Here is an 18,822-nt window from a genome sequence, read left to right on the forward strand (position 1 = left end):
GTGTAAACAGCCCCAGGGGCCCGCATAGAAGCAGATAAACAATGCCAGGCTCCCCCAGCCCCACCCACCACCCCGATCCTCATCACACCCTGACGTCTCCTCCGGGAGATAATCCTGCTCTCAGGCCAACTCTGTTTCACTTCGGTTTGCAATCTGTCCCCACTGTGGTCTGTCAGGATGAGTGCTGTTTTATGAGGCAACTTGCTCGCCGTTCCCTGAGCCGGCCAAAGCCTTCCCTAACCTCACATTCCAGGCGGAAAGTCAAATTTCCTCTTGGTCACAGAAGCCTTTGCTTCAGACTTACTCCCTGAGGAACTTCAGGCAAGCCTCTGAACCTCCCTGAACCTCAGTTATTTTGTCTCTAAAATGGGCATGAAAATAGTTCCTACCTTGGTGGGGTGTGTGTTATTGTGAAGACTAAATAAGATGATTTTTTAAAAATATGAGGTGTCCTGAAAGTCTTGGTGCAATTAAAAAGTTTAATAACTTCTGAAGCATAAAGGCTTCACACTTACAAAAACCTCATTTGACAGTTGATCAGTTTTTTAAAAAATATTTAGTTTTGTGGATTTATAAATTTTTCATTTTAATTTTTGATTCAGTCAATATTTGCCATATTCAGCCAGAGAGACTGGAGAAAAAAAAAACCTTAAAATTTAAAGGCTTATCATTAAAAATCACAAAAGCGAATAAATGTGACAGAGAATCAAATAATTAAACTTCTAAATGATGTTTCTGTGTTCTTACAGCATTTTCATCTCTGAGGTTGTTAAAGCTTAAAGCTGCAGTAAGACTTAGTGTGTGTGGGCTATGTGGGGAGGGAAGATCTTCTTTTATCATTTTTATCATAGTCATCTCCATGACCATTTGGTCCAAGGACTCATAAAGGACACCCTTTTCTTTTGATAAATAGTAACTACCAGAGATTGAGAAACCATGTCCTGTTCCTGTCATTCCTTCGGCACTGATCTTGGAGCAGAGACCTCCCATCTCTGCCTGAGAATATCCCCTGGAGAAGGTCTGGAAGGGTTGGCCTACTATTTTGGGCTTGCACCTTTGCCAAGTTTCTTCTCTCCCTCTCACTGACCCACGTCTCTTTGGAGCTTTGGTGAAGCATGGTTGAGTGCAGGCCCTGCAGCACTACAGAAATTTCGCACCTACATTCCATTTTGAACTTAGATGGTTCCGGCAGCATCCTTCACCCAATTCCCACCCTGCCCTCTCCACACCTCCTTTGAAAGGGCATGTCTTCCTGGTTTGCATGTTCCCACCTCCTTCCTTCCAACCTGTGTGCCCTCCATCTGCCTCCCCATCCTCTCATTACTATTTATTACTATTGTGCATTCTGGAACCTCCACTCCATCATAGAACTTCTTCCAAAGCTTAATATTTAACCTCCTCACAGGGACTTCAACTCTTAGGATACCCCAGATGTATTGTTCTTTCATCAAGGTCCTCCACTCGGCAGGATATCTCCCAAGTTCAAGAATCTGGTCTCCTATAGGATATCTAGGATGAGAAAGGGAAGTATAGGAAATATTCTCCTGCTTGCAGCATTGGAGTTGGTAGTTATCTCAAATATGTGAGATGGAGTATGAAATTAATGAGTTTGTTCCTGAATATTGAATGTGGGGGTCTTTGTGAAATTCAAGAGGTAGTTGGATATATGGGTCTGAAACTTTGAAAAGTCTAGATGGGCATCAAATGTGGGCTTCGTGCACATGGTGGAGGGAAATTGTGCAGTGTGAGCAGGGAAGAGGTCAGAGCCTCTTTGTAAAGACAAAGGTACAGGCCTGGTGAAATGTCCCCCAAAGGGGACAGTGATTCACTAAACGGCAAACAGTGGCTGGTGCTGCAGAGATGTCAGAGGGACCAGGACTGATGGAGGTGGCTCACAGGAGCCAGTAGTGACCCTGGGGGAGGGCAGTGATGGCAGGATATTGAGTAGCGAGTAGGAGGTGAGTAGCGTGGTGGCCATAGCCAACGCTTTCAACAAGATGTGCCACAACAGGAAGAAGCAAAACAGACTGGAGGGGAATGGACTGAAGGGTGTGGGTTAGAGAGGGAGGGACTTTAAAGTATTTTTTATGCCAAAGGAAGGGATGGTGAGGCACAGTGGCTTGTGGTGTTTTGAGCACTGCTTACCTCTGAGGATCTGATGTGAGCTATGGTGAGCCTCCCCCTCTGAAAACCTGACCCACGTACACACTTGGCATCTCATGGTGTGGAGTTCACTGGTCCTCAGAAGCAGCCAACAGTGTCAGGACAGAGAGGAGACTGGGGGCCTGAAGAGGGGGTTCTTGGCCTGCTCCCTTGGGGACCTCACTTCCTTCTTGTTCGAGGACTTTTTCTTCCCTCTCCCTTTCACAAGGACCCTCCCATTTTGCAGGTGGGGAACTAAGGCATGGGGAATGTGGTAATGGGGTGCTCTCATTCCCTCTCCTCCAGCAGAGGCAGGAACACAACCCAGGCCTCGTGAGTCTCCTGGTCTAATTAGCTTCTAATTGAGTTCCCTCTCCTTCCTCTTAGGCCGTCACAGTGACACTAAATTACAGGATTCAAACATATAATTTCCTAAACTTAAATGTGATTTATCTTAATAGGACTTTGTACAGGTCACTTTATCATGCACAGTGTCACAGAGACCAGATCTATTATTCACAGGGACTATTATTGAATCAGAGAATCTGGAGCCAGGAGAGACCTTGAGAGGTCAGGTGGTGGCGCTCAACCCTCCCCCAGCTCCAGGCTGCCTCTCGCCCTGGGCTGCCTGCCTGCAGATGGACAGAGCTGCATTCAAGGTGAACAGAAAAAGAAGAGTCCCAACATTCACAAACCTCACATCCTGCTTTGGGTCTAGTTTAAAGCCCTAAGTCACCTCCTCAAAGAGAGACAGGGCTGACCCTACCTTAGATGGCCTGGGATCTGGCTGGGCCAACAGAACGGGCAGTTCTTCAAAAAAATTCTTTGGAGTCATAGAGTCATAGTTAACTTAGAGCTGGAAGATGACTGGTATATAATTTGCAAAATCCCCTAGAACAATGGCACCCTGACCTCAACTTGCTTTGCAGATGAAGGAAACCAACCGGGGAGACAAGAGGACAGAATGGCTGTTCTGTTTTGGAGGAGACATAGCAGGCTCGTGGCAGACCATGGAGTCAAACCTGGGCCTCCTCCATGCCAGTTCCAGGTCTCCTTGTCCCGCCACCACCTGCCGACCAGCTGGCATGTGCCCTTTGATGGTGGCAGTGCAGTGGAGGGAGCAGGTAGCTGATGTTTATCTCTGTGCTGGATGGGATCCGGCTTGGCAACTTGATCTTCAGCCAGAGCCTTTGCAACTTTGGCAAGATGGAGGCAATCAAAAGAACATATTTTTCTAATGAAAGACACCTTTAGAAATCCAATACACCCCTTTGTCAGCCTCATGAGTCTGGGGAGGAGGGATGAAAATGAAAAGATCTGTTGTGAGTGAGCCTGCTGTTGACAAGTTGATGGAATGTGCACAGGCTGTGCAGTCTCCCCAAGCCCCAACCAGATTCCAGATACGTGCTGAGGAAACCAAAACGTAGGCACGTGAGAACAGCATGGCTGTCCTGAGCACTGGGGACTGCCGGCGCTCCAACCCCGAGAGCCAGCTTGACCACTCAGTATCTGTGCTGCCTGGCCAGGCACTGACTGGAACTCTCACTGTCTCGGTTTCTTGTTCACAGGAGGACACTGAACTTAGCCCTTCAGGTTGTTGTGAGGATTAGTGGAAATAAGGAATATAAGATGCTTAGTGTGGAATTTGATAGGTACAGAGTGAAGCCTCCAGAAAAATAGGTTTTATTGAACATGCTTACCTTCTCTCCCAAAATCCAAAGCGGCAGCAGCTGGTTGCATGTGGGTGCCATCTCCCTGGGGCTGTGTTTACCTTGCTGTTGGATAATCACAGACATCTGTTCCTAAAGAGAGCACAGGGGTAGAAGTAGAGCCATGAGCAACTATCCCCAGAGCAAGTCCCTTCCTTTTGGGGCCCAAGTTTCTCACTCTTCAAATAAGGGGAGAGGAGACCTCTTTATTTTATTTTTCCCTCTCCCTATTTCAGAAGGAGAGAGGCTCCTGAGTGTCAGGAGCTGGGCAGGTGCTGGGGATCCGAAAGGTAGCTTAGACCCAGACGTGCCCCGGGGACTCAGCTGAGAGGGATGCTTGTCTCTCAATGGTGGCACACATGTGGGCACAGGTTTGAGGCAGCAATTCTGCGGGTTGGGGTCAGGGGAGGCTTCAGAGAGGGGGTGATACTTGAACCAATCCTTAGAGTAGGAGGAAGAAGTTTTTAGTTGTTAGTTCAGTTTGACGAAAATGGGAAAGTCCCTGGGGAAACTGCATGGACAGTGGCTCCAAAGTCAGAAGGATTTGGGCAGGCTCAGGAAAGAGGGAACAGTTGGCTTCGTCAGGGGCCCAAGATGTGAATGTGCATGAGGGAGCTTGGTTAATGGGGAAGGGGAGGAAACTGAGGCTGGAGAGTTGGGGTGGAGAGGAGTGGCATCCAACTTGTAAACGTCTTGACATTTCCTGTCCTGAAGCCACAGGCCACTGCATAGGAGGCAGCTAATCCATCCCGGGAATCAGGGGAGCTTCCTGCAGGGCGTGATGGGCTAGCTGGGAACGAAGGGCTGGCATAAGGGGCCTGGGCGAGGACTGAACCAGGCCAAGGGAATGGCAAGGGCAGAGTCCCAGGACTTGTGGAGGATGGAGGAGGAGGGCAGATAGGGAGATGGACAGCCTTGCCCCCTTCAGCCCTGATTTAGGGGTGAGGGTAGAATAGGGGTGGAAGGGGATAAGGCATGGGCCCAGTCTGAGGTCAAATAAGCCAGGACCTGTGTGATCGGCAGGTACCAGAGGGGAGGGTGCAGGGCTGATGCGCTCAGGATTTTGTCTCAAAGTCCTTAGAGAACTCAAGCTCCCCAACTTCAGGGCCTGCCTGCTCCCCTCTCTGTATGCCCCAGCAGCACGGCACTGCAGGTGGGTTCTGTCTGGTCTATTGGCTGTTGCCTGTGGAACCCGTTTTCATGTTTTCCTGGGCACAGAGGATGCTAACTGTCACTTAGATTTTTAAGTGCTCGTAGAGGGTCCCCCTCGCTGGGCCTAATGCAGATTTGTGGCTTGTTCAGTAGAATTCATTCTGCGCTACAAGAGTATGATATTACCCAATGTTTATGGATGGCTGAGTCTAAAATATCCATTCTAAAGTCCACTGAAGGATGAAATTCCTTGTTACTTTCATAGATTCTCTTGTCTTACCTTTTCCCCCTGTGGAGGAACATAAAGCATTAGTATTTTTAGCTCAAAGCCTGGCCATTTCTCTAATCATACCTCAGTAAGAAGAAAGGGCATTTTCGGGGGAGATGGGTGGTTGAACACAGTCCTGGACTGGGAGGGGTCCCCTAAAGCCACCCCCTCCCCCACCAAGGTCTCTACTTTTCAGGTTTCAGCCATGTCTAGACGCTGTGGGCTGCTGCCCACATTGTTTCAGCAACTGTCAAGGATCTCATCGCTCACCGGGATGCGAGGCTTGACCGTCAGGCCAGCCCAGACTCCTACCGAAGATGCAGATAGGGCCAGGACCCAGGCCTGGAGCCCTCCTCACTGCTTTCTTTCTCCATGATCAGGATGTCGTTGCTCTTGGGGCTTTTGTAAAATGCCCCCACACCCCATGATTCTGGGCTGAGCTACTCACAACCCCACCAACTGCACCCTGTCCTGCCCCCAGCAGGATTCCCCACTGTACTTCTTTGCCCTACAAGCCTTTTCCTGCTGCTCCCAGGTGTGAATGGAACCCCCTCTACCTTTGAGCCCCTCTGCACCCTGTCCTGACCTCCTGCATGGCACCTGCCATGCTTTACGACCTTCACATGTTCACATGCCCAAGGTGGCCACGTTGTCTCTGTCTGACCAAATGATGGAGCCCCTTTGCATTGCCAAGTGCCTGGCACCTAAAATGCATGCTGTCTGCATCAGTGAGTGGAAGGATGAATGAACCAGCTCAGAAGCATTTCTGTGAGCAGCTGAGAGCTACTGCACTACAAAGCACTGCAGTCCACCTCAGTCACAGCTCCTTGCCCATGTGCACTTCCCAGTACAGTGACTTGGAATTTCACGCATACCACTTCCTATAATGAACGATACTATCAGGTAATGTTGCTAACAGTTCTGGCACTATCTATGAGAGGGTAGTTAGACAAACACTGTCCCTGTCATCTTGGAGCTTACAGCCTGGGCAGAATGCAGCCAGTTAAACCCAGTGCAGATGTGGGGCAGAGGGCCAGGAGAGGCTGAGGGCAGGCTTCTATGGGGCAGAAAGCAAGACCTCTTGCCCACCTTGGGCATTCTAGGAAGGGTTCTTGGGGAGGTGCTTTTTCCCCTGAGATCTAAAGCACATGTAGGGGAAGTGGACTTGGCCCAGTGGTTAGGGCATCTGTCTACCACATGGGAGGTCCACAGTTCAAACCCCGGGCCTCCTTGACCTGCGTGGAACTGGCCCATGCGCAGTGCTGATGCACACAAGGAGTGCCCTGTCACACAGGGGTGTCCCCCATGCAGGGGAGCCCCACGCGCAAGAAATGTGCTGCCTAAAGAGAGCTGCCCAGTGTGAAAGAAAGTGCACCCTGCCCAGGAATGGTGTCGCACACACGGAGAGCTGACACAACAAGATGACACAACAAAAAGAAACACAGATTCCCGGTGCCACTGATAGGGATAGAAGCAGTCACAGAAGAACACACAGCGAATGGACACAGAGAGCAGACAACGGAGCGGGGGAGAGAAATAAATTTTTAAAAATCTTTAAAAAAAATAATAAATAAAATAAAGCACATGTGGGGCCTGGCCAGCCAGCAGCAGGCAAGAAAATTCCAGGCACAGGAATAGCATGCTTGCAGGAGACCTGCACTGGAGGGTGTCAGCTCCTCGGATCCGCATCCTGAGGGCATCTAGCAGCATCTACCTCACCTCCAAATGGCCTCCCTTGCCTTGGCTAAAGAGCCAGAGGAAGCTCCCGTGCTTTGGGGCACAGGGTGCCAGCCATACGTGGCTCCTGTGGTTGTGGGTTGTGTCCCCAGAGAGGTCCTCCACGGCAGTGAGTCAGTCCCAGACTCTCATTTGAAGCCTCCTGCCCTGGCCGCTGTCCAGGCTGCAGCTGGCCTGGGAATCCCCAATTGCCCAGCAGTCCCCAGGCACTTGCTTAGGGGTCAAGTTCAGGGGGCTGCACATCCCTTGTTAATGGTACAGATTTCCCCATCCCTTGACCTCTCTGAGGCTTTCATTCTTCTACCTTAGGATGGGAATCATGTGCTCACCGCCTTGGCTCCTTCTGAAGATGAACTATGACTGCACGTGTAACCATGGCAGGAACAGGTGCTTTATACCGCCATTCCCTTCTCTCCCCTTCCTTTCCAGAGCTCATGTACTGTTCATCCAACTCCAGCTAATTATAATAATGCACCTCACTTATAGGATGTCAGCCCTGTACCAGTCACTCTGGCACCCCACGGTCCCATGCCAGAGGCGATGTTACAAGGCCCATTTAACAGATGAGGAAATAGAGGCTCAGGGAGGTAAGGTTACTGGCCCAAACTGTTAAGTGGTAGACCTGGAAATCAAGCCTGGCCGCTGGGCTCCAGAGCTGCTGCTCCTGCCCACCCTGCACACGCCATGGGTGTGGGGGTTCTCAGCCTGCTCTTCCCAGTTGTTCTCTAGTAGGGCTCTGTAAGCAGCTGGCATGTGGCACTGAGGGAAACACATAGTTGTAAATAATCCGTCCTAGGAGAACAGGAGGGTGGTTCTTGACCCCACATCTTGACAGAAGCCATTTGCTCCCCAGGCGCCCATTCATTTGCGGGAGCATGTGTGCGCTCCTCAGATGCAAGCCCTCCAGCTGGGATTCAGCTCAGAGGCCTGGGCAGCTGTGATTACATCCAACACACCCTCAGGCCCATGGAGGAGCAGACCCCGTGTGTGTGGCCTCGTGGTTCCCTTCGAGAAAGGACTCGATGACTTTCCCCTGGGAACCTGCGAGGTCGGCAGGACCCTGGGTGCCCTGCCTGCTTTCTCAGGGGAAAGGCCAGGCTGGAGTGCAGGCTTCTACTCATTGCCTCTGGAAGACGGGGTGTGCTTCCTGCATCATCTCATTTAATTACCCCACAAACCCTACTAGGGACGCTAGTAAGCTCCAGGGGTGGAGTGATTTCACTTGGAGTCACAATGCTAATAAACATGGAAGCTTAGATTCAAACTCAAATCTATGCTTGTCTGTATCCTGGGAGCCTCTCCTGGGGATCAGATTTTATGTAGGGCTCCTCAGCATTTTCCATTCCCAGCTGGGCATTCTCTTAGGGGCACATTGTGTAAGCAAGGATTGAAGTAGGAGCCTGGCTAGGGACAGATGAGTGCCAGTGCTGTTTTCAAAAGGAAAGCAGACGATTAGCAAAATTGCTAACATCCACCATGGACCACAGGCCAGGCTGTCCACAGCACACACTACCTCGCATCTGCCTGGGGGGGTGGGCACTGCCATTATGCCCATTTTACAAATGAGGATACTGAGTGTAGCAGTTTGATATAGTTCTGAATTCCGAAAATAGATATTGGATTATGTTTGTAAACTGGTCCGTACCTGGGCATGATTAAATTATGATTAGGGCTTCGATTGGGCTCCGTCAGTAGGGTGTTGAGTCCCCACCCACCAGTGGGTGGGGGCTCACAGATAAAAGGCATGGCAAAGGACAGAGTTGGAGGTTTCTGATGTTGGAGTTTGATGCTGAACTTTTAAGCTGGAGCCCTGGGAAGAAAGCACACAGAGGAAAAAGAAGCAAGCCCTGGAAAGAGAGGAGCCCTGAGCCCAGAGAGAAGCAAGATGCAGGAAGAGAGGGACCCAGGAAGCCTGAACCCCGGCAGACATCGGTAGCCATCTTGCTCCAACATGTGAAAATAGACTTTGGTGAGGAAACTAAATTATGCTTTATGGCCTGGTAACTCTAAGTTTCTATCCCCAATAAATACCCTTTATAAAAGTCAAAAGGCTTCTGGTATTTTGCACCAGCACCCCTTTGGCTGCCTAATACACTGAGGCACAGGTGGAATCAGAAAGCCTGGCCAGAGGGGCTCAGGTGAGCGGTTGGCATTGGGGAGGGTGTGTCTCCTGAGACTAAATCCTTTGGAGACGGGTTATAACAGGTTGCAGGATTTATGAACTGGTTGATGAGTAGGATGGAGGATGTCCTACAAAGGGGACAGCGCAGGAGAGAGAAGCAAGAGCTTGATCTCTAGGTAAGTGGAACTCCCACAGCTCTGCCTGGGGTGCAAGGTGGGGGCAGCCTCTGGAAGGAGGCAGAGTTGAGTCTCAGGACATGGGAAGGGGTCAAGGTGGACCAGCGGTCAGTGAAATTTAAGGCCATAGCAGACAAGCAGGGACACCAAGCTCCTGCGAGAGGCCAGCTCTTCTCCCAGGGTCTGGGCTAAGCCTCTCTGTGGGGCCCAGTGGTTCTGGCTGTGGGGAGAGCAGACAGAATGTGCCACCCACTGTCTCTTTAGTCCAGAGTTGGATTTCTTCCCACTTTCCCATGGAGCAGAAGGACACTGTTGAATTCTGTAAAGGGGTCTCACTGCATGGCTGGGCACTTCATGTAGTTAAGACCCTTTAGTACTTCAAGGAAAGTTCTTCCCCACACCCCACTATCCCCACACCCCTGGGAAGGAGAGGGAGGAGGCAGATGAGCTAGGGTTTCCTGCTGTCTAGCCAACTACTGCTCAGGCCTCCCACTATGAAGAAGGCTCTACGTGTCTTTACATAAAGGGCTCTGGCTTTTCCCAGTACATTGTAGAATGACTGGGTGTCTCTGACTGTCGTCAGGAGGAGAGAGGCATGGGAAATAAGAGGGTAGGAGTTACATGGGAAGGAGAGAGACAAGGAAGGAGAATCAAAAACAGTGGCAGACATCACAGGGCCAGAGCATCTGCTGCCCACACCAAGGTGGAGCTGGATCCACACACCCAGGCTTCCAAAGAGGGTTCCACAGGAAGCCGTGTCTGAACCATGCAAGGCAGTCTCTCTGAACATTGTGCTCTACAGATGATTGCTCTCCATCTACTCTGTGCATGGTCCTGCCACAGTGAGAAAAGGCAATTGGCATTAGGTGAGCTGGAGTTGGAATGGGCCTCCATGGAAGAGGTAGTAACAAGCTTGTTCTGCTTTTCCTACGTAAAGGGCTTTGCTCCTCCCACCCAGGGCCTGCCCCTGCCTGCTTCTGGTGCTCTTCTCGCCTCACCACCCTAGGATCTTCCTCCTCTCACCACTCTTCTCTAGCTAGCCATAAAAACCACACCCAGTTCAACCTCCAAAATGCTCTCAACTCCAACTCATGTTCAACAACAACAGATCTTCAAATCTGGGCTCCACTGTCCTTTGAAAGCACTCTCATGTGACTTCCTCACTTCCTGGTCAATTTTTAAAAGAAGTTCTGCATGAATTGGCTCCATTGTATTACATTCATGTGTCACTATTATTTTTACTACTTACCCCACCTTGATGGAAATGGTTTCTAAAAATATGGAGGCCTCCTAAAAGTGCCAAATCCTAATGACTTATCACTTCTCATCTAACTTGGCAGGATTAGAGGCCGTTGACCTTTACTTAAAGCTCTAAAGCCTTTTCTATGTTGAATTTGTTGACTCTTATTTTCTGTTTTTTTTTTTTTTCCTACCTCTCTGTCCATTCCCTTGTGCACTGATGGTCTGCAAGGCCCCTTCCTCATTCCTCTTCCTCTTATTGTCTCACTGCATTGGCCTGAAGCCTTGTGACTTCCCACATCATCTACCTCCACACTGATGACACCAAAATCCCTGTCTCCAGAGCTTCACCTGGAACTCTTCAGAGATGTGTGGCTAGAAGGGAGCAGGAGTGATGCTTGATGCTTTTGGTCAGCTGGTGATTTGGGGGAGACAGTATTAGGGACAGTAGGATGGTGTTTAGAAAGATGATTGATTGAGGAATTAAATGAGTTGTTAAATGGTGGGTTGAACCCAGGACCTTGTACATGGGAAGCAGGGGCTCAACTACTGAGCTATACCCGTTCCCTAAGACAATAGCTTTTTGATACAATTTGGGTAGGAGAAAGGTTGAAATTGGAAACTCACAGCCAAATATGTTTATTTATATTTGTTCACAGCATAGCCTATTGTAGGAGCTTAATAAATGTTGGCTAAATCTATTATTGATTAGTTAATTGTGCATATGTTTTTGTGTTTTTTTATCCCACTAGATGAAGGGGTGAGAGGATTCTTTATTGTTACAAGATTTTAGAAGAAGGTTGATGTGCAAAATCATTATTTATTGAATGACTAGGGAAATAAATAGGTGGATAAGATAATTAATTAAAACAGAGGAATTGAGATCTTGCCACTTCCAGTAACTCATCTGTTAGTATTGTCTTCTTGACTGGTATTAGTTCTGCCTCTGTTTACTCTGACAGGTACCCTTGGCTAAGAGAGATCTTCATTTGAATTAAACTAACACTCAGGTTGAGTGAGTTTGGTCTGTTTGTGAGAGTTAGTGAAAATAAAATCAGTTTAATAATGAGTCCCACTTGTTTCCAACAAAGTCAAGGAAATATCTTGTCGTTTATTAGCCCAATTATTGGGGTCTAAAGATTCCAAGGCCAATAAAGACAGTGGAGCAAACTGAAAAGGCAAAATCATTGCTGAAATGTACCCAGGTTTTAAGTGGCAAATAGTGCTGAGCTTCAAGTTGGAAAACCAAGGTGTGGTTGGAAGCTACAGAGCCAGCAATCTATGCAGAATGGCTGTAGAGAGAGGTTTGGAAGATAATGGTAAATGGTATGTGCACATTGGCTTGAGTTTACGTTTTATGTTCTAGGTGTGAGTTCATATCTCAAAGGAGTTTTACAGGAGAGAGAGTAACATTCAAGTTTAAAAGTAAATTTCCATCAAAATCCAAGCCGGTCTTTATGGCTTTTAAGTTCATTAAGTTTATTTTTGCTTCTTTCCCTCTAGGGTTTAGTAAAGTCTTCTGAAAAGTACAGCCTGAAAAGTACAGTATGAAAAGTACTATGCATAGGGCAAGAAAGAAAGAGGTTTACGCCCAGGCTAGGCACTTAGATGGGCATAAGGACAACCTCTGCTCCAGAATTTACTGAATAGGAGATCAGAAAGCCCCATTATTTGGGGAGGCTTTTGAGAAGAAAGCTATTGGCTCACTTAAGGTAGGTGAATGTCATTCCCAGTTACCGGCAGTGACGATGGTAAAAACAGCTAAATGGCATTTGCTACAAATCAGGGGGAAAGGAGGCTCCCAAGCCACCCCAAGACCATCTGTCTCTGCTCACTGCTCTTCACCATTTGTGTGCAGGGCTATGCCATTTCAAAACCAAGAAAACCCTGTCTGTCCTGATTTGAGAGTGCATTTATTTGCCCACCTTGTGTTTCCTATTTTCTTGTAGTGTACGTCCTTCCCCTGCATTTCAAGGTAGAAGAGCCATTATATCTAATGAAAGCTCCCTTCTAGCTTGTAGGCCACTTAGACTGTTCAAGAGTGTGCTCGAATTTTAACCTTTCGGTGCATCTTTGTAATGACACATCACCCTTACAAAATGAGATGCCAGCTTCCTTCTGAAAGAAATAAATGCTGATTTTCAACCTGAAAACCACCAGTGGTCCTTGTAGGTGCCTCATTTAGGTTGGGGATGATATAAACACCATGAGATGGAAAGTCAGGGTAATTCTTGATTTTAGACCTTGGCCATTCCCTTATTACACATGAACCCAATACATAGCGAGGTGATACATTCCTCATTGCATTTAAGCATGGCTCCAGGAACCTGTAGCCCATCACTAAGAAATGCATTGCTGGCAACCTTATTTTTCAAGGAACTTCAATATCACTTGAGTGAATCAATGTTGCTAGCTAGCAAAGACATTTTAAGAATTGATGCTTAAAAATAATTGTCTCTGGGTTCTCATAAGATTTGTATCCTTCATTTTTATCTCCGTTTCTAGTGAAGCAGTAACTCTGCTTCTCTTTTATCATGGCTCACCATGATGGAAACTTCTTTCTGTCCAAATGGAGCTTCTCATGTCTCCTTGACTAGAGCTGGCTCTTTGCCTGACAGAAGGCTTCCTACTTCTCTTTTAAGATCCACTTCAGCAATCACCTAAACTCTTCCCAGATTCCCTCGGAGGGGGTTACTTGTTCCCTCCTCAGAGATCCTACAGTCCCTTCTTTAAAACTCTGTATTTGCATTTTCACAAAGAGTAGTTCTTAGCTGTTTGCATGTCATTTGGATTGTGAACTTAGTATCAGGGAGGGCCACATTTTCTTCATATTTTATCAGCAGTGCCTGCCTCAGATATATTTGATATCAATTAGAGTTTGATGGTAAATGAATGAAAACATGAAAAAAGGTTAAGATGCCAAAGTCGGTGTTGGGTGAGTGGAGCCACAATTGTCAAGAGTGGGAAGAGACTTTACCTCCTTTGGGTGATTCTTGCCCTTTGGAAGATGAGTACAGCAAGACTTCAGAAAGTGTGTGCCCAAGGGCACACATGACCCAGAGCCAGACGTACCATTCTGTGGAGCAGCTTGTCTTCTTATTCATACTGTAGTGGGCAATCTTCTTTCTGCAGCACTACCCCTGAGGCATTGTCCTGAAGGAACATGAAGTGGTAACTACCAAAGGACATGCAAAGAACAAGGAGGGAGGTTGTCTCACTTTATGCTATCCACTTCCTTCCATAGCCTTGTCCTATGGATACATATTGCTTGGCTGGGACTGGAGGAGAAGATGTCAGCCAGGGAACACATTATCATAGGAATGGGGCTGATGCTGCTGGTTGCCTTTCCAACTCCTGTCCCTCTTCTCTATGGCTCACAAAACCCAGATTTTTAATGTGACCATATTCTTCAGGAGACCCAAAGGGATTATCCATGGTGATCAAAGTCATCCATGGAGATTTTCATCCCCCTTGCTAAGGGTTGGTCTCCACATGGATGTGGGATGCAGTTCTGGCCGACAACACAGGGGTATGGTTGAGTTTCCTCACTGTTAAACAGAGACAGTGTTGCCAGATTCAGCAAATAGGAATACAGGATGCCCCAGTTAAATTTGAATTTCAGGTAAACAACAAGTATTTTTTAGTGTAAGTATGCCCCATGCAATACTTAGGAGGTATCTTCCTCCAAAATCCACCAAGCGCTCAGCTGTTTGCCATTGAAATGTGTGGTCAAGGAATTCATACACAGCATATTTAATCTTCACTAAACATGCCTGCTTCTGTATACTTCTAACTTAAAGAGCAGCTGGGTCCTAAAGAATTATATGGTTTATTTGTTTGTTTTTCCTACTAGCATTCTTCTCTTTACCCTGGCGCCAGTAAAGTTGGCTGTGTTCCTGGATATCATAGATTTTCTATTTTACCTGTAAGTGAAACTGTGAGAAATTTTTATTATTGGCATCATTTGAAATGATGTCCTAAGTATCCTTGGGTCATACAAGATGGCGAGATGGCTCAAAGAGTGGTGAGTGGGCTTTGATGCCATTCACTTATTCACTGCCTTTCCTAGAAAAAACTTCACAGCAGCTCAGTTTCCTCGTCGGCAAAGTTATTACCTGCCACATAGAGCTATTGTGAGAATTAAAAAGAAGTGAAACATATAAATTGGCAAGCATAATGACAGGGTAGGGCCATTGTTTATTGAATAGTTACTGTCTTCTCACTCATTTGTTGGGGTCCTGGCTCTGATGTGCTATTCCAGGCTTCTCTCTACCACTCTTGCTACATTGACCTCTCTGGTTCTCCATCAGACTAATGGTAATAATGCTGTGAAAACGATGAACAGATTCAGAGCCAGGAGGCCTGGATTTCTGCCCAGCCTCCCACTGCTTACTCGATAATTAAGATTGGGGAAACAAATTAAATCCAGGAAACACAGCCACTGAAATTAAGTAAGTGATTGTAATGATGATGATGGTAGCAATCTTGAGAGTTTTCATCATCTCTCAAGATTCTTGGAGGAGATCTGTACTTGAAAATGAGACATGAAATGCTATTTATTTCATCCAGATGAATAGGCCTATTTGAACCATCAATGTTGAGCCAAACTCTGTTCTGGACACAGGGCATACAGTTGTAAAAAAGTCTTGGTGCTTGACCTCCAGAAATATCAGTCTAATAGAATAGATGATTGAAAAACTCACATCAGCTCCATCTGTTAAGAGCTGAGATAGACATAATCACAGAAAAGTTTGGGGGGCACAGATGAGAACCATGTAAATGAGCTTGGGTAGGGTGGGTTAGGGTGGGGAATTCAGGCAGGGGGGTCCCACAGGCCTGGCTCCTACCCTGTGAGCACAGTATTGTAGGAGGGAGCCAAACAAATGAGAAAAGGAAAAGGAAGTCTATGTCAGTATATTCAGGGTTTTACAAAACCCTCAGAGTCTTCTATTTTACTCTAGCCATCTGATCAGTCTGCTAATACCTTCACAATATTTTGTTCAGTTAAGTTTAATTGTTCTGGGTCAGGTTTTGGGAACTCTGTAGTTACTAAGGCCTTGGGTCACTCTTTCCAGCAGATCAAATCCAAAATTGGTGGATTTCAATGGTTTCCTAATAAAGTCGCTCAAGGAATCTGAGAAATATAATAAATTTTGAAAACATATTTGAACCTACCTTGCGTCAAAAATTAAGTCTTTAATAATTCAGCATACTTTGATTCCATCTCAAGCATTAATGAGTATAAAATGGAGGCGTGTCAGACATATAAATGACATTAAGCAGGTTTAAAATTCATCAAATACCACATGGCATTAGAAGCAAAAACAGGGCACATTTAATACAGACCTAATCTGTATTTTATCTATATCTATATTTTATCTATCTCTTGTTCATGTGGGCAGAGAGTGTATCAAACCAGGTGTCTCAACAACCTAGAAAGAGTGTAAAGAAAACATTATCCAAGCATCTCAAACATAGATGGAAGATGCTATACTGATTTGTAAAGTTGCCTGTACTAAAAAACTGTGGAAGTGTAAGGGGATGTATTGCATACATTTTAAAAACTACATAATTGTCTTTCATTAAGAAAGACTCTCCTTCAAAATACTCATAGTTTCTAGAATATTTTAGGTTTTCTTTAATTTTTCAGCAAGAACAAATCTCAAAAATCATAGTGTCTTAATAATTTTAAAATTATTAAATGGCTCAATAATCATGACTGGGTGAGCTCAGCTAATCTCTCCTGAGCCTTGCATACATGTGTCTTTCGCTGTAAGTTGGCTGGCAACTGGCTGATCTAGGATGGCCTCACTCAAATGTCTCGCTGTTGTTAGGGCATCAATTGTGGTGCCTCATTTTTCTTTCAAAAGAATCTTACCCTCCAGCATGCTAGCTTAGTTTTGTTCACACGGTGCTCTTGGGGTGATAAGATTTTGGTGAGACTTAGGGTGCTGGTGTAAAACCAGGTGTTTGACTTTTAGATTTTGAGATTGGAGTGTCTATTAAGTCATCGAGCAGAAATGTAGAATAGGCAGTAGTTGGAAATAGGGGTCCAGAGTTCAGAGGGGTTATCTGAGCTAAAAAATATATCTTTGGAAGTCATCTGCAAAAATACCAGTTAATGCCAAGGGACTGGATGAGCTCACTCTGGGAGTGTGAATAGAAAGGGGGCATGATATATGAGTCCTGTGACTCACTACTATTTAGATATTGGAAGGATGAGATTGAGACTGAGAATCCAATTACCTGGGAGGAAAATGAAGTTAGAGTGATCCCCCAAAAGTGTCAAACAAAAGTGGGAAACGAAAGTGTCAAAATGGGGAGGGAGTAGCCAAATGTGTCAAATGCTGCAAAAGGTCAAGACTGAGGATTTGGGAGACACAATTCTATTTAGCAAAACCGATGTTACTGGTGACTTTGACAAGAACTGTTTTGCATAGATATTGGGGGTGAAAGCCTTATTGGAGTGATTTCAAGAGAGAATGAGAGGAAAGGACTTGAGAACAAATATAGACAACTTTTGTCCCAAAATTTTATTTTGAAATTTTTCAAACATGCAAAGAGGTCAAAAGAAATGTACAGTGCAAAACCATGTGTTCACCACCTAGATTCTATAATCATTGAATAGATTTCATTTCTCACATGTCTACTCATCTCCCCCATCCTATAACAATTCAACGATCTACCTTTTTAAATGCAAAGGGACTAGAGAGATGGAGCAAGAACAGGAAGGATATAGGGTGTCAAAGAAGATACATCTATACATATCCAGATTGGAGATTACGATATCATGTTTATATACTGATAAGAATGGCCAAGTAGTGAGGGCATAATTGATGAGGCTGGAAGAATCAGTATTTAGAATAATGTCTTTGGATGGGAGGGTGGATGGGTATTGCTGTATCAGTAGAGAGATTGGCTTTGGGTAGCTTCATCTGTAGTAATGAGAGAAAAGGCAGAAAATACAGACAGGCAAGTGCATGATAATATCCTTTACAAGCTTTTGGCACTATGGGGAGGAGACTGGACTGAATGAACTGAAATCCAGCTCCTTCTGTACTCATTCACTCTGGCTCTCCCATAGATGTGCTATAAAACTTTGGAAGTATCACAAAACCAAACTGTCAGGTCTTCCGGGACCTGAGCTGCAAAACAAGCATAATTATAAATATCATACTTACATTACAGGGAACTTTGGAAATTATACACTGGGGGTGTAGGTTCTGTTATATTTATTGTCCACGCTTACCCAGAAGAGCAGTTCTGCAAGCTGTTGTAACTCAGACTTCCCACCGTGTGCAGCACCTTCTCCTTTCCTGGAGATTTTCAGATTCTGAGAGAACAATCTGAGACTTTGCAGACTTTGTCTGTCCCCCTTTGGAGTCCCTTAATCATTAGCTCTTGGTCTTTGGACCAGTATCTTCTGGGGGTGGGGAGTGGGAGGGTCTGATGGCAAGAAGCTTAGGAAATATCCCAGAGGACTGGAGTTCATCTCTACCCCAGGGCAGTGCTCTTTTAGTACACCCAAAGGCAACGGTTTTGAAAAACAGCATCTTTCATTCTCTGTGTTTGCCCTCCTCTTTGTCTTAGGGCAAAGGAGCCAAGTCTGAGGCCTGCAATTCATCTGTTGACTGTGCTTGGCTCCTGTTTATTCTAGCAAATGTGGAATTTTTAAACCAGGGTCTCTTTGCTCTTTCTGCAGCTCCAGCCTTCCCACACCTCCTTCCAATGCTTGGAGCTATTTATGTCTGCAGAGAAGAGAGGTGGGTAACCCGTCACAAGTAACCACACACAGCAAAGAGAGACTCATTGCAAAGATACACCAGATATATTTAGTGCTGCTTAATTAGAATTAGCTATAGTTATTCATTTCCCCTCCTTTGTGGTTTTATATTAAAACACAACCACTCTATTTTTGTTCTTACTGTGATGGAGAAGCCCCAGGGATTAGAATTGGGGTGAAACCATCATTTTCTCAACCTGGGCAAGACACTGTTCCATTCAGCCTCAGTTTCCTCCTCAAAAAACAGTGTTTTTCTTATAAGGCCATTGGAAGGAATGAAAGAGTTCCTGTCTGTGGAAAACCCCAGTGCAGTGCTGGAAAACAGTAAGGATCATTAGATATTAGCACGATAGATTAATGAGCACACCACAGCAGTAAGGAGAACAATTAAACAATCATAGCTGATATTAACTGAGTGTTTGTTATGTACCAGAGTTAGTGTTACATGGGTTTAATGGACTGTATTTACCATATAAAGAGATTGGGGAGATGCC

General features: G+C 46.0%; 1 long non-coding RNA gene across 1 annotated transcript in view; it reads right to left on the minus strand.

Annotated features, from left to right (window-relative positions):
• Positions 1-17,867, minus strand: part of LOC101429577 (uncharacterized) — a 54,290-nt gene extending 36,423 nt beyond the window's left edge. Inside the window, exons 1-3 of the long non-coding RNA XR_188707.2 lie at positions 17,795-17,867; positions 13,618-13,698; positions 3,843-3,944 (exon numbers count right to left, since the gene is read on the minus strand). This is a non-coding gene — a long non-coding RNA (uncharacterized lncRNA). The remainder of the gene's footprint in view (positions 1-3,842; positions 3,945-13,617; positions 13,699-17,794) is intronic.
• Positions 17,868-18,822: the final 955 nt, after the last annotated feature.

The sequence above is a fragment of the Dasypus novemcinctus genome, chromosome 18 (genome assembly GCF_030445035.2).
Source record: "Dasypus novemcinctus isolate mDasNov1 chromosome 18, mDasNov1.1.hap2, whole genome shotgun sequence".
In the NCBI taxonomy this organism is placed as follows: domain Eukaryota; kingdom Metazoa; phylum Chordata; class Mammalia; order Cingulata; family Dasypodidae; genus Dasypus; species Dasypus novemcinctus.